Below are 16,353 nucleotides of genomic sequence, written 5' to 3' on the forward strand. Positions count from 1 at the left end.
AATATATCTGTGATAAATTAAAAAAGGATTATATCTGTGGCAGCAACAAATTTCTGAAAACCAGATTTTCTCTCAGAAAAGTTAAATCCAGAGAAATGTGTGGATGTTTGTTGCTGCTTGTAATAGTAGCTACATTGATTTCCATTGCTTGGTAAACCAGTTTAACAGCAAACTGAATCTATTTTTATTTTACTTTTCTCTTACTTTTCTTTGAATTATAAAGGAAATGGAAATAAACAGCAGGAGCAACATGTGATATCACAAAATATACAACATCTCAATGTCAACAAACCTGGTAAATAAAGTTAGTGGTGTTCTCTTTAAATTTTTAATTTGGGGGATAAATCGTGAGCCAGCTGATATACCAAGGGAAAGTTAGAAAACATTTAGTCCAACTTAATGATTTTAAACATAAGGACCCAGAGAAATGAAGCAATTTCACTAATCATTTAATACTTTTGCACCTTAAAATGTTAACCATTTGTCTTGCATTGTCAATATTTTTGGATATTTGTTAATCATACCATTATTACAATCATGTTCTTGAAATCTATTTTTGAAACTACTGAGGTTAGTCTTAATTATATAATTTTCACAGACGTGTCAACGTTTCGGAAACAGAATGAGATCTTGAAACTTTGTAATATTGTTCTTCATGAGAATAAAGTTCTCAATTACTGCTTTTACTTCTAATGAGAACCAACCTAGGGGGTCTGAAGGAAGGTGAACATGATGTACCATGATATTCAACTGAAAGAGAAAGTATGGATATTAACAACTGTGTATGTAAATCTTTCTCAGCTTGTGAGGTTACATGACCTAGTGGAAACTTATCTGTAAGGGTCTCAGAAGGCTAAGATCAATCCCAAGAGTGCCATTAATTTTCCGGTATCCCTGTGGTTTGTGACTCCATGAGCTTCAGTTAAGAACATCTGTAAAAGGAAGTCAAAGGGTTCATTAGATGCTTAAAATATATATGTTCTTTTCTAAATTCCTTTTTGTGATCCAAGGAATAGGGCACCAGGCTGGCTCTTCATTCTCAATTTGACAAGCTTTAGTCATGTCTTTAACAGAGTGCAATTTCTCTAACTTTGTCATTTTGCATATTTAAAACCGAATTCTTTGTAATTCTCCTGTGTATAATTTCAGTAATTTAGAGATGAGGATCATGTGTGAGACATCAATTTTTCCTTCCGTTAAATTTAGGCTCACTGAAATAACTTTAAATTAGAGAAAATGGTTTTAATATGGCAGGTTATCAAATCATCACTTACAGATGTGGCCTCATTTACAGGGATTTATTTGTGTGATGAATCTTTGACTCATTGTTAATAGAACAATACACTGGCAATTAAGCATTGGGATTTGTTGGCCTAGTTAAATATTGTTCAATTCCTTCATTTCTCACATCTCTCAGATCTGAACTTTTAGTTAGTGTTAGTTCATTTTTAACAGAATGCTAACTGCTGCAATCTGTGTTCTAGAGATAAGTACTTCAGTGCCCTCAGGAGAAGCTGAGGCATATAATGTCAATGTGTTTATCTCCATATTGTTCAGCTTTTCTTTAATTAAGTAGCTAAAAGAAGTTTCAATAGAATCTATATAAAATGCTCATGTTTGCTGATATTTCCCTTGTGTGAATTAAACTTGATCAGCAAATCTAGGGGAAAATTTTAGTTCATCATTTGGACAGTTTTGCCTTATATAATTATTTTCATTCAATAAAGGCCACAAAAATGTTCAACTTTAGTGACATTCATTGCATCGTATAAATAAACTAAATCACCTATTTGCATGAGATAACACTTTACTAGGAACTCATTAAATTTTTCATAAAATGAAGACAATGACTTGATCATTTTAATGACAATATTAGCTCAGTTCCTTGACAAAATCATGGGCTTAATATCCTGGAATATTTAATTTTATTTACTTACAACATATTTAAGACTCATTTTGTATAGCTTTAATTATACACAGTGTTATCTAAAGTAAAAGATATCTAAAGTATAGCCACACAAGAATGTATAGAGTATATAGACTGTATAATCTCTGAAACAAACATTTTGAGAAAAAAAGAAACAAAAACTTTGAAATAATTTTCCTTCAGTGGCTAAGAACCTTTAGTAGGTTCTCATGACCAAATAAGCCAGCATAGACTTCTGTACATATTTGGAGTTAATGTGGTCACAGTAGCATCTCACTACCCTCAATATTTTTTTCCCTAGATCCTGAAAGTACACACATAACAGCTTCTGGGCTCAAAACAAATGACTAAATTAAGTTTGATGTCCTTTCACTTTTTGGGAGGACAATCTATTTTGCTATCAACCTCTTTTCCTTCACTCTAACACATTATTATCTACTGCTGCAGTCTCAGGACCCAGCATGATGTTGAAACAGAAATTTGTAATTTGAGAAATAGCAATAGCTATCTTGCATCTCTGAAGTTTATTTTTGTAGTATTTTGTGTTTAAAATGCTTTCATTTACATTTTAATTCCTTCATTTCAAATAAGTAAGGCTTTTGAGTAGGCACAAAAATTCCTTTCTGCTTTTATTTGTGCATTTAAAATTTTATAGACTCTGCTTTTTATTATTACTGAAATGAGTTAATTTTCATCATCATTTAACAAAACCATATTCTTATCTTTCTTTGGGTAGGACCTAAATATGTGAGAATAAGTTGGCTTTGAAAAGTCTATTAATAGACTTAACTGATTTTAATTATATAAATATGTAGAAACAAACACTAAATATATTTCCCTGAGGCTGACTAAATTTTATTCAAAACTTTACAAAAGTGAAAAATTAAAAGAGATAGTTTATTCAACATTTAACTTTTTCTTGCTATATATTCATGAAGAAGCCTCAATCAACTGTTAGAAAACATATTTCAACTGTATATTTTTAAAATTTATATTCCTTTAGTTTTCCATAAATGATCTATTTTGGAATATGTCAAATGCTAAGTTCTCAAAATTACCACCAAAATAATCTGTTGGTAAGTAAAGCTCAATGCATCATTTATAGCGTAAATGGGGTCACTTATTTAACAGAGTCTTAGTAGCGTCTCAGAATGAGATGAGAGCAAGTTTGGGATATTTGTGAAGCTTTTGTTAGGGGTCATGTTTAAGGCAGGTCTTTCATGCAGGGGCATGGTTAGGATTTGTAAGGCTCCTGATTTAATAATTTTGAATTGGTAGACTCAGTGTGGTGAGACTTTCAAGGTGAGATTTTCCAGCAACTCTGAGAGATTATTTGCTGCTATCTATTGAAAAGTAAAGTTGTCTGATGTTTGTTTAAATAGGTTTGCTAAAATTTCCTAAAAGAATAATAATTTCCATTGTTGCTCTTACCAGACAAAGGGCAAGGTTTTTTTAGAATAGTAAAGTTGTGTTAATGTACATAGCAAACTATATAGGGGTAGATGATTTAGGTTCTCAGTGTCTCCCTGCTTCCAACCCCCCTTCCCACCAATTCTACCCCCAATTCCTCCCATGATCATTCTTCATCTTGATCTAAAGAATAGACCATTAACAGTTGAGAATGTGATCAATCCAGATCTTCACAGATATTTATTGTGTGATATTCACGTATGTACATGTTCCAGGGGTAGTTGTAAAATCCCAGGTTTTTTCGTTCTGTTTGTTTGAAGGTCGTTTGTTGGATCACGTGATGGTACAGCAGTAATTTCACAACAAAATTTAAGACTCTTGAGATAACACATCTGAACATTGCAATGTGGACAAATAATACAAGGAAGATTATAATCGGAGTTTGTAATACATTTCCCAATCAAGAGCCAAGAGTACCCAGATTAAGCTACATAACAAGAGCTCATGCTCAGTCTAAAGCGTCTACAGAACCAGATGTGGGTGATTAGCCCAACTTTCTAATTTTATTGTTTGTTTATTTCTCAGATGTTTTTAGTAATATTTGAGAATAGTCATACTCAAGAAAGGAGTTCATGGATGTAGCCACAGCTTTCTTAAGACTCTTTCCCTAAAATATCATATGATCCCCTCAATAGCACATGTGCCTGTCCAATTTGTGATCCTATCAGGCAATAAGATCTATAGTATTGGGGGCATTCTCTAGCTCTTTATGCTATTCTCTAAGCCATTGCATGTCTTCCTATTTCCTTGGCTTGTTGTAAAGCACCAAATAGAAGAGACTTGAGGAGAGAAGACCCCGGTTCAGAATTCCTCATGAGTAGTTAGGCTTCTGGTTCCCAACTGAGGCTCAGTTTTTCTCCTTCTTGAATTAATTTATCCAGTTATTTCTTTCATCCAAGAGGGAAAACTGATATGTCAAAAAGGACACTGGGTGAAGTCAGTTTACCAAGGTAGCAAATCCTTGTATAACTTCCAGGTAGTAGCAATTACACTTTAGAGCTACAAATCCAATACTAGTCGTTGGGCATCACCCACCGATCGGTTTTCAGCCAAAATATCCCTAAGGACTGTCACATAGTATGGTAAAATTTTGGTGCTCCTGATCCTTGAGATCTTCAATTTTGGCTCAATTTATAAAGGTATCAAGAAGCCAACATCTAAATTATCTAATATCCTTATGAATGGGGGCAGGGGGTGGTCCTTAGAAATGCCAAGGAAAAAACAGCAGAAGAGTGTTTAAAGGAAAAAAATAAAAACAGCAGAAAAGCATTTAATCTAGTAATTTCATCTGCTCTGAACATCCCTCTCTATTAAATTAGTGGATGTGATGTCACAAAAGACAAAGGAATGTTCCTCAATTAAGGTTAGAGGGTGACAGTTATGGACTGGGACAGAGGTACTGTCTGAGTATAATTCGATCTCTTGGCCATCTGAGTAGTGACTTCAAGAGAGCAGTTTAAGGGTAAAATAGGAAATTAGATGCTTCATTCTCTTGCAAAGCTATTGTCCTTCAGAAAAGGTACTCAAATATAGTGCATAAATATAATCTCAATACAGATACTTGGCTTTTTAAATATGCATAAAATGTGGTGACCCTTTAGATTGTATAAATGTGAAAGATTCCTGTTTTCTAAGCTATTTTACTTTTTGGTTTAGTCAAGCTAGTTCTGAAGCCTTTCTAAAACATGACTCATCTTTCCTACAAATATAAGAAGTTTGGTGGTAGCCATTCCTGAACTTACATCAATGATATTAAAAAAACTCTCTTCATTTTGGTTCTGTTTAAGCAAGATGCAGAAAATTGATACTTCAAAGACAATTAAGTAAACTACAGTATAATGTTCTATAACACTTTAAAAATAGCATTGGGCTTCCCTGGTGGTGCAGTGGTTGAGAATCTGCCTGCCAATGCAAGGGACACGCATTCAAGCCCCGGTCTGGGAAGATCCCACATGCCGCGGAGCAACTAGGCCCGTGAGCCACAACTACTGAGCCTGCGCGTCTGGAGCCTGTGCTCCTCAACAAGAGAGGCTGCGATAGTGAGAGGCCCGCGCACCGCGATGAAGAGTGGCCCCCGCTCGCCGCAACTAGAGAAAGCCCTCGCACAGAAACGAAGACCCAACACAGCCAAAAATAAATAAATTAATAAAACACTGACATTATCGGAATATTCTGAACATGAAATAAAAAATTAAAAAAAAAATAGCATTAACTCAAAAGCTTTAAGATATTCAATACTCTTATTAAATTGCAAAAGCATATGAACTATATGCTGTAAGTAAATCCTTGTATTCACTGTTATTAGGGTTTATGTAGTTCATGATAGAAGTCTAGCTTGTTCAGTCTTTATGCAAATGCCATTTTTTCAGAATACCGAACACTTTTACATTAAGCAAAATTGAATTTTGGATATATTTTATACAATAAAAGGCATGATTCATGAGAATTATTTTACCAGCAGTAAGAAAAGTAAAAATACACCCGATGTGATAAGTAGCATATATTTTACTATACATCAATAATATCAATAATACCAAATCTTCCAGTTTTATATTTAATCATTATAATGAAACAAATTTAACCATATAAGTATGAGTCAGGCTCACAACGTAGCATATCTTTGAAAAGATTTGACTCTTTGTGAAGCTTAGGTTTGCTTCATGCTCTTTTTCTGACATTAAAACTCAGTAAATTTTAATTTCTTCTCTCTATTATTCTCAACAAGAAAGTAAATAGTGAAAAAATGAAGGAAATTCATTTATATGCACACGAGATTTCTAAAATGTAGATAATGAATCAAATAATTAGATTAGCATATTTCTGAAAGTTATGTGAGAAATTTTGTTGATAAGAAAATGAATATTTAGTTGGAGATTTAAAAAATGGATTTCTCTAATGGCATGAAGAGGAAAGAACTTTTGTAGACACTGGGAATTTGTGGTGAGGTGGATTTCTATTGGGTTAACCATAGGAATGCAAATATAATCAAAAGTAATGAGACAAATATTATTTTGCAGTATAGCATGTTTAATATTCTGAGCTACCCATACTATAAATTAAGAAGATATTTTCAAAAACAATGTATATAAAGAGTCAAAATTAATACACAATTGTTGATAGGGTGGTGTTAAAATATACTCTATTAAAATTGATCTTTAGGGAAAATGATATCTATTTTCTTCTGTTTGTCAAAGGAAGAAACACTGTTTAACTTTTCTTTTTTTTTTAACATCTTTGTTGGAGTATAATTGCTTTACAATGGTGTGTTATAACCTTGATTTATGAAAAATTGATGAGGCATCCTTACATCCATACTTTTGTCCCAGTTATTTTACCAGTTTTGTTACTATGTGGAGGATTTGCAACAGACTATGCTATGTACTGAATTTTATCTTCCCCAAATTTATATGTTGAAACCTTAATGCCCAATGTGATAACATTAGGAGATGGGGTCTTTGGGAGGTAATTAGGTTTAGATGAAGTCATGAGGTTGAGGTCCTCGTGATAACATTAGTGCCCTTATAAGACACCAGAGAGCATGTCCCCTCTCTGTGCCATGTGAGGAAACAGAGAGAAGGTGGCCATCTGCAAGCCAGAAAGAGAGCTCTTACCAGAACCCAACCATGCTGGCACCCCAATCTCAAATTTTCAGCTTCCAGAACTGTTAGGAAACCAGTTTCTGTTAAGCCACCCAGGGTACAGTGTTTTGTTATGGCAGCCCAAGAAGACTTAATATAGACCACCTGTGAGGAAAAAATGCATCCCATTCAGTTTTATGGTAAACAAAGGCACTTTCACTGAAGGGTTTCTCTATTTGAATAGAAAGAATATTTTCAAAAATCTAGAAGATACTGCAATGTCAGTTTCACCCAAGATCATCAACACTGGTTTATTGTAACCTGTTAGCTAATCTATCCTGCAGAAAGCCATAGTTTACTTTGTGGACTATGGCACAGACAATTTTGTTGTGGTGTCCAATGAGTTTGTGAAAGGCAGAAAATGCAAGAGGACTTCCTGCTGAGGTTTTCCAATTCATAATAATAATTATGATAATAATTTATTATTTGCAGGTGACTTGCTCTAAAATACATCATTCAGTTCTCACAACAATCCGGGCTGGGAGGGGCAAGTACTATTTTTATCATTTCATAGATGTGGAAAGAAAGAGCCTAGTGATTTCAGAGGCTACCTTTATCATATAATATTGTATACTGTGTTCCCTACTGATGTCTGTATTTTTATAGCTGACTTGATTCCACAGGTCTCTGTCTAATCATGCTTAATCATCACATTGTGTAATTATAGAGTCTTCGTGGTATGTTTTAATATCCAAAAGGACTGCTCACCCAATGTAGTTTTATTTTCAGTATTTCTATAGATATTCTTGAATATTTATTTTTCATATTAATATTACTATCAGCCTGTCTAATATCATTTAAAAAACTTGCTTGTTTGCTTTTGAGGGGAAAATCATATTAAATTTACAACCTGACTTAGGGGCAAATGACATACTTATTATGTTGAATCTATCTGAAAACAAGAGATGCCATTCCATTTGTTCAAGTCTAATTAGTATCTTTCAGGAGTGTTTTATGCTTTTCTTCATAATAGATTTTGCACATTAGTTTTAAAGTTAATCCCTACATATTTCATCTTCTTTGTGGCTACTGTACATGGCATTTTCTCTACCATTATACCATATAAATTGTTAAGTTTATGAAAGCAATTGATTCCTGTATGCTAATTTAATATCCTGAAACCTTACTAAATTGTTTTATTTTTTTCATTGATGCTTAATGCTTTCCAGATATACCTTAATATCTACAAATAAAGATTGTTTTGCTTTCTTTTTTCAATTTATTATATCTTCAATGATGTCTTTTGTTTCATTGCATTTACTCTTTCATCTATTACAGTGTTAAATTATATAAAGGAGATGGTAACAAATCATATGCCTTGCTTATGGCTGTAGTGTTTCTCACTGAGTAAGATGTTACACATAGTTCAAAGGTGTACCTATCTATATTTGTATTAAAACTATGCTGACAAATTCCATTTTCTTACATGTTTTTGTCAGAGACAGGTGTTGAATTTTGCCAAAGGATTTTCTTCATGTGTAGAGATAATTATATGACTTTTATCCTCAGATCTATTAATAAAGTGATTTATATTATGGGTTTCTAATATGGACCATTTTCTGAAATAAATTCAACTTGGCATTGTTATTTTTGATGTGGTTTTAGATTTTGATTGCTAAAATGTTATTTAACTTTTGTTTATGATATCTTTAAGTGATAGTCTATAATATTTTGCAGTACATTTATTAGGTTTAGATTTCAGTGTTATATTTGCTTCCAAAAATGGAAGTTGTTCTTCATTTCCTATGCTCTGGAATAATTCTTGTAACCTTGAGACAATCTGGTCTTTGAAGATTTGGAAGCATTTGCTTTTAAGCCATTTGGCCATGGAGATTCGGCACAAAGTCTTTTGATAACATTGTCTACTTTTACAGATATCAATTTGCTTAGACATTCTGTCCCTAGTGGTTTAAATTTGATAGTGGATTTTAAAATTATATTTAACTAAGAGAGTCTATTTCATCTAGGTTTTCATAAAGAATTGTAAAATAGCCTCATGAATTTTAAAAGCCCTTCTGTGTCAATGGTAATTTATACTTATAATTTCTTATTTTGTATTTTTTTACTTTCTCCTTTTTCTTGATTAAGTTAGCTAATGGTAGCTTCATTTTGTTGTATTTTCAGAACAGTGTTTTAATTTATTACTTAGGGATATACTTTTTGCATTTTTACCTAATTAATTTCTGTTTTCTGCTTTTCTCTTTATTTCTTTTCTTGTCTCTTTTGTATGCAATCAAATTATTGAATAATACAAAGAACTCTGCTATATACTTCATCAAATTCACAAAAATTTTTACATTTGCCTCATTTGTTGTGACTCTCTCTCTTTCTTTCTCTCATTTGAAAGTGACTTTAATGAATTTGGTTCCATTAGCCTTAAATTTATCAGTTTATATTTCCTATGAACCAAATATATTTTCTTACATTCTGCAGGTCAATTCTCAAAATCAGGAAACCTGGCATTGATATAATACTTTTATCTCCAACTAGTATCCATAGTCTATATTCAGATTTCCTCACTAATCCCAGAAATGACCTTTTTCCCCCCCCTCAAACCAGAATCCAATCCAGGCTCATGTGTTGTATTTAACTGCTATATTCCTTTAATCTCCTTTGATCTGGAAAAATATTTAGCTTTGCTCTGTCTTTCTTAACATTGATACATTTGAAAAGTCCAGGCCAATTATTTTTAGAATGTCCCTCAATTTGGATTTGTCTCATATTTCTCCTTAATTAGACTCAAGTTAAACTGTTTTGGTAGGAAATAGCACAGAAATAAATTTATCACAGTATTGACGATGTTTTGTCACTTGGTCATAGAGGTATCTTCTAAGATTCTTAACTGTAAATTACACTTTTCTCTGTTATTGAAAAGTAATCTGTGAGAGTATTTTGACACTGTAAATTTCTTAACAGTTTAAAATTATGTTTTGATGCTTAAAGTGACCTGTATTTAGCCACTGTAAATACTTTCAGTCTCATTCCCTTGTCATTTTGATATATTTTTATTATTCTTTGAGTACTTTATTACACGAGAAGATGTTTCAGGCTCATCTTAAATATATTTTTTCATCCCAATCTTGAGATATGCCTTTACTAGGAGGAGTCCTAGTTTCCTTTAGTAAAGAATGGGTTTAGAAAAAAAGATTTGAATAATAGGTGTGCTTATTCCTACTGGGGTGTCATGGCTTTTGGGCTTTCTAAGTAAACAGATATGGAGGAAACACATATACAAATTCCATATGCATATTTGCATATATTCACATCTATTTGCATGTATTTATAAACAGGTATATATCTGTATTTTTATATCTTTATCTATATATCTATATTTTATATCTGTATTTGCGTATCTAGATATTCAATATCCTGAGTGCATACTTACATCTCCGTTATAAATCAACACTACAGAGTACATTCTAGATTTCCTCCTTCTGATATTTGTAACTCTCTTCTCCAACAATGAGAAACCTGTCTCCCATTACTATCAATATATAATTTTTCTTTTGCACAAGTCATTTCCAGCATTCTTCATTATATAAATCTGAGTTCCCATCTGGCAACATATCTCTTGAGAATGAAGAATTTCCTTTAGTATTTCTTGTATGATAATCTAATGGAGAGTTCATTTTCTGCTCCAATTTCTCTTTCTCTTTTCTCTTCTACTAGGTCTTCTGCATATTTTATTATTAGCAGGTATTATTTCACAGAAGGCTGACAAAATTCTAGATTTTTAACATGATTTTTATATAAAGTGTGGAAAATTTTTGCATTTTTTGTTATATCATGTTTTGGTAACTTGAACTCTGCATGATCATTACTACCTAATCTTTCAGGGAAATCAAATGTTATAGCATCAGTCTATTGATAATTAGTATCGGCAAATGACCTACATAATGGCTTTAAAGTAATCAAGACTGCTATTATTCTATGTACTTAACTGTCTTGAGGGAAGGAAATAATTTTATTAACACTCTGTATCCCCTACTGTGCCTGGCTCAGTGAGCAGCTACTCAAAAACCTTTTGCTGATTGCTTGTATGTCCCCTACTGGTCTTGTCATTTAATTCTCCATCTCCCCAGGGCCTAGAGCAATCTAATATTAGTTAAACTCCAGAGAGTGGAGAAACAATGCAGTATATTACCTGTGTTTACATTGATAGTTTTTTTATTAAAAATATGTATTATGTAGGCAACATTGTTATAGCAAAAATCAAAAGGAAGAATTCGGTACTTAACTCTATCTCCTTAACAAATCAACTGTCTTATTTCTCTGTTTTATTTCAGCCCTTATTTGTATGCTCTACAATTTTATATACATACCTAAAAGTAAAAGTTGGTTAAAATTTTATATTCAACTTTGATTACATTTTAACAAGACATATATGAAATTCTGTAATATACATGGCACACAAAAACTATAGGCCAAGCCCTGGAAAATTATAGAGAAATTATATTAATCCATAAACACATTGAAATGGCCCTGGAACAGAGACTACTAAAGATTAAGAAAAAATGATGTAAAATATTGGACTTTTCTGTAATAAATAATAACTCTATTAAAATTAAGGCTATAGAAATATGCATGTTATGCATATTTTATTCATTTATAAATGTAGTGCTATGTGGAGAAATGCAGCTCAAAAATGAAAGATAAATAACTTTGAAAACATGGGTTGAGAATATTTTGAGTATGGTAATGCTAGAAAGTTTAATAAAATAAGATAGTAAATGGAGTTAAATATTATATGATAATTCTACTTGGTTGATTACTTATTTACTCTCTTTTCCCAAGACAGTTTGGATCTCAGTCGTACGTCTTAAAGTGGGCAAGTTACACCAAAGTCCTTTTCCAAAGAATATAGTACATTCTAGATGGTACTATATTGCATGACTCAAAAAATGTGGCCTAGAGGAATATATTCATTGAATCAAATCCCAAGTCACCCAGAATTTTATTTGGTCTTTTTACTTGTGGTATAAAGACTACGTGCTTTCCATATGTAGAAATAATCTAATTAGTATGTAAAGAAATCACACACAAGGGGGTAGATTATTTGTATTCCATCTTAATATGTAGCATAAATGTTATCTATGTCAATGTACTAGATTTAACACTAATTCTCCTACTGAGCCTCTTTCATGTGCTTATTATGTCTTTTTATGTTTAGTTGCTTCCTGAATGTTTAATGGGAAGATAATGGCATCTGAGTAGAAGGCTTGAAAACACAGAAATTATTTTTGAAGTCTCTGTTACAATTGAATATAAATACTTCCAATTAATAAAATATTTATATCCCCAGGAGTAAAAAATAAGCTAGATTCAATGTGACACATGCCAAATGCTTACAGAATTGCTATAGAGTTGGGATTGTTTATTTGCAAATGCAGAGTGCAAAAATGACAGGCAAAAATTCACAGCTAAAATTTACTGAGCATACCCTGTTGGTCATGTCCCATGTTAATTAATTTTTATATGCAATACTTTATACTCAGAACAGCCCTGAAAAATTTGCATTATCCTCATTTATAGATGGAAAAACAGAGCTAGTAGAGTTTAAAAAAAAGAAAAAAACCCCTAAATTCTCACACCTAGGATGTAAGTGACAGATCTGACCTTTACACACAGATCTGTCTGAATTCAAAACCCATATTATTTTAATATGTAGTTGAAAATTGGAACCTTTCTGTCATTTACAGTGGAGTCTATATTGGGGGAAGTACCACCCAAACCTTTCTAATTCATTAGCAGAATGAATTACTCATGCACACACAGTCCTATAGATGGCATTAATTTTGATCTATTATTGAAGTCAAGTTATTACCTTTCAGAATTGAACAAATTCTGCCTTCAAATGCACTATCAATTTATTTGATCATAGTTTTTGATCATATGTCATCATATATATATTTTAGAGTGTATAAAACATCGTTACATAAATTGTCTGATTTGAGTCACATAACAACCCTGTGACGTAGATGAAGGATTAGAATCATCATTTAATATAGGGGGGAACAGTCTCAGAGAGGCAGCATCTAATGCCTCTAAGTTGTCTGGAACTCAGTGTAATGTTTATATTTTTTAACAAATCTTTGAAACTTTTGGGTTACAATTTTTTCCCCTAGTTCTAGAAGTGTACTGTACTTTATCTTCTTGCCGAAAGGTGTTCTTGACTCCTCTAGGTGGAAAACTGCTCTACCACCTTCCAAGGTCCTTCACCCAACCACTTACAACTTTCTCCTCATGGAATCTCAGCTTCTATTATCGTGTCAAACTTCCCTTCTCTTATGTGTCCTCTCAATGAAGAGGAGGCACTTTTTGCCTAATATTCTTTATTACACCATCAATCTTTCTGCTCCAGCCATGATCACATTTGTAATTTTACATTTGTTTGTAAAAGTGTTTAATTTCTACCTTCCCACTCCACCCCACTGAAAGCTCTGTGACAACATGACTCTCGGCTCTGTGAACGTTTTACCTCCTCAGTAGCCTTTAGCACTTTGCTTGGCACAAGTGTCTGATCAATAAACGTATCTGGAGTTGAACTTAATATAGTTACTTACTTCAAAATGTGTTAGAAGTGATTTAATATAATTTAATTAGACTAAATCAGAATTTAGAGTTGATTTGGTTATAGATGAGATGATAACCTCACCAGGTAGCGATCTGAAAGAGAAGTTTGCATGAGGGGAGCAAGTGAACTGTTTGCAGTGCAGGTTTCTATGGTCTATTTTTGAGCTCTGCCTCAGGGATAAGATCTGAGGCCTTTGAAGCAATAGCTTTTTGTTTGCTTGTTTGTTTTTATTCCTCAAGTCTTCATGAAGCACAGAAAGACCTTGGACAACAAGAATAAAAGAAGACTTAGTTTCTTTTTGGAATCCTCCAGGATAAGCATATTTAAGAATGCAGGACAACAGAGAAATGCCATCAGTAAAGACCATATGGTGGCATGTGGCAGAGGCTCAGCAAACATAGTGTTTCTTCTGAACCATTTTGGTTTCCCTGGTTGTGGAAAATTGTACTGGTGAATGGGCCATGCAGATTTTAAAGTGCCTGATGTCATATATGTATATATATATATGGAGATATGTATATATATATTTGGGTAGACATAAAATCCTCTTGATTAAAGTTCAAAAGACAAGTATGAGTAAGTTTCATCCAAATGAAAGGTTTGTCATAAATATGCTCCTTTGAATATAATGACTCTACAATTTAATGTACACATTGGGACACTTCTGAGAGTGAAAGGTGACCTTGTGACAATGATGCCATGACGGTAGGCACAAATCAGCCTCATCCTGAGCAAACCAGGACATATCGTTTTCCTGATTTCAATCCCAATGGTAGTAATTGCTATAACTACTTCTTGTTTACCTTGTTTATGTCTGCTGTGTAAACTGTGAAGGTCACCATATCCATACTATGTTGTGTCACTAATCACGTAACATTCACACGGTGAATGCTGTCCCCTAGAATTGTTATCTCATCCTTACACCTACCTAAGCACTTTTAAAAGGCTTTACACATTTTAAATTATCTGTTCTTCGTAACAACTCTAAGGTACATATTATTATTATACCCATTTTACAGACGAGGAAAAAGAGTTAAAGAGCTTGAATTAATCTATCTGTAATCTCACAGCCAGTAAGTGATGGAACTGGTCTGGATGCAAGAACTTTACCATTCTATTCCATGCCATTAATCATTAAACTACAGTTTTCCTTGTTAACACTTTTTCTACAGTACAACTTCCTCAGCACTAAGTATAATGCTCTGAGGTTATAAATATTTGGGGATTCAATGTAGTTCCTCAGAATTATTCCATTCAAATTATTTCCATTGTATTAGTCAAAAACATGCATGCAAATTATACAGAAGTGCATTGAGAAGATTCATGAAGCATAGCTCATGAAGCATAGTCAGAGAGCTTCACTACTGTCACTTTTTTTGAAGTTTGAAACAAATCACATATTCTTAGAATTGCATTCATATGTATAATATTCAAGTTCTGTGAATTTCCAGTCATTCAAAGATTCAAAACTTCCCTCCCTCAACACAATCCCTTAGTTAAATAATTTGACCTCGTAGTCACTACCCAATGATCTAAATATGCACCTCCAAAAATTTCCCTTCAAAAGGGGAATTAAATCAATCTCAGTTTTGAAGTTATATCAGATGTGAAGTAAAATGTGTGTTTAGTTTTCCTGAACCCATAATTTTTAAAATTAATGTTGAAGTATTTATATACCTGTAGTCAAACTGAAACCTAAATATGTAAATCACCCAAGGGAAGAGTGGGTGCATAATAGGAAGAGGGTAGCAAGTGGAACAGGGAGTCAGTGAATGTATTCACTTTAAATATTTATCAGGAGTATGACTGCTTTCTCTTTTATGTAGCTCCTAGTTACTCTACAGCAGATGGGTAATGCAAAATGGATGTTAACATGGTGAATATTAAGTGTTAACAAAGTGTGTCATTCTTAGGAAAAAGTGTTAACTTCCCAAACTGTTGAAACATTATTTGGACTTAACAAATCAAACTACCCATCTATCTAGTTATATATTTTTTCAGATAAAGAACATTAACAATTTAGAGAATAGATAGATAAGTAGATAGATATAAACATGTAAGTAAACAGATAATTATGTTTTCTCTCTGTATCTGTATAAATCAAATTAATATTTCCACTTGTCCATTATTATATTGTGTGATAATATCTAAGTGGGTCAATGGACCTTTTAGCCCTTGATTTGTCACCAGTATACTATGTCACCCCAATATGCTGTAACACATCAACTCTATACAAGCAGAATAATTAAATTTAAAAAATAGTGAAGTTGTGAGTAGGAATGGGCAGTAGGTTTAACATGTAAATATAGAGTGATAGTGTTCTTGTCTTATAATCAATAATTTTATACTTTCTAGAAAAATTAATTAAGATATGTGTTACAAAAGTAGGAGTAAACACTGAAGGACTAGCAATAAAATGTATGTTTCCCAAATAAGAGCGGGGAAAAAATTAGAAAAACTTCGAGTCCATTAGAAAAAAAAGATTCAAAACAAACTAAACATAAATAATAATAATTAATAGACAAATATTTGCTTATTAAATGGTAAACATTAAACATTTCTACATATTCAGCATGTTTTAACAACAAATTTGCAAAGTGAATAAAGCTCAGGCAGTATATCAGTCAGGCCTGGTTTCTCATCTTTGCCTTGCCACTAACTGGCTGTATGGCCTTGAGCAATTTATCTCAACATGTTTTAATTAGGTCTCTTCTTCCAATTGTAGTTCCTAGATTGGCAAAAAT

At 32.7% G+C, this 16,353-nt stretch overlaps 1 long non-coding RNA gene across 1 annotated transcript; it reads right to left on the reverse strand.

Moving 5' to 3' along the window:
• Nucleotides 1–1,309: 1,309 nt before the first annotated feature.
• LOC309636490 lies at nucleotides 1,310–13,942 on the reverse strand. Its single transcript, XR_014250024.1, has 2 exons — nucleotides 5,611–13,942; nucleotides 1,310–5,267 (listed from the first exon to the last, which is right to left on the reverse strand). It is a non-coding gene; the product is annotated as an uncharacterized lncRNA (long non-coding RNA).
• Between the last annotated feature and the right edge of the window lie 2,411 nt (nucleotides 13,943–16,353).

This window comes from Balaenoptera physalus (assembly GCF_965194825.1).
Source record: "Balaenoptera physalus genome assembly, chromosome: 10".
Taxonomy (NCBI): Eukaryota; Metazoa; Chordata; class Mammalia; order Artiodactyla; family Balaenopteridae; genus Balaenoptera; species Balaenoptera physalus.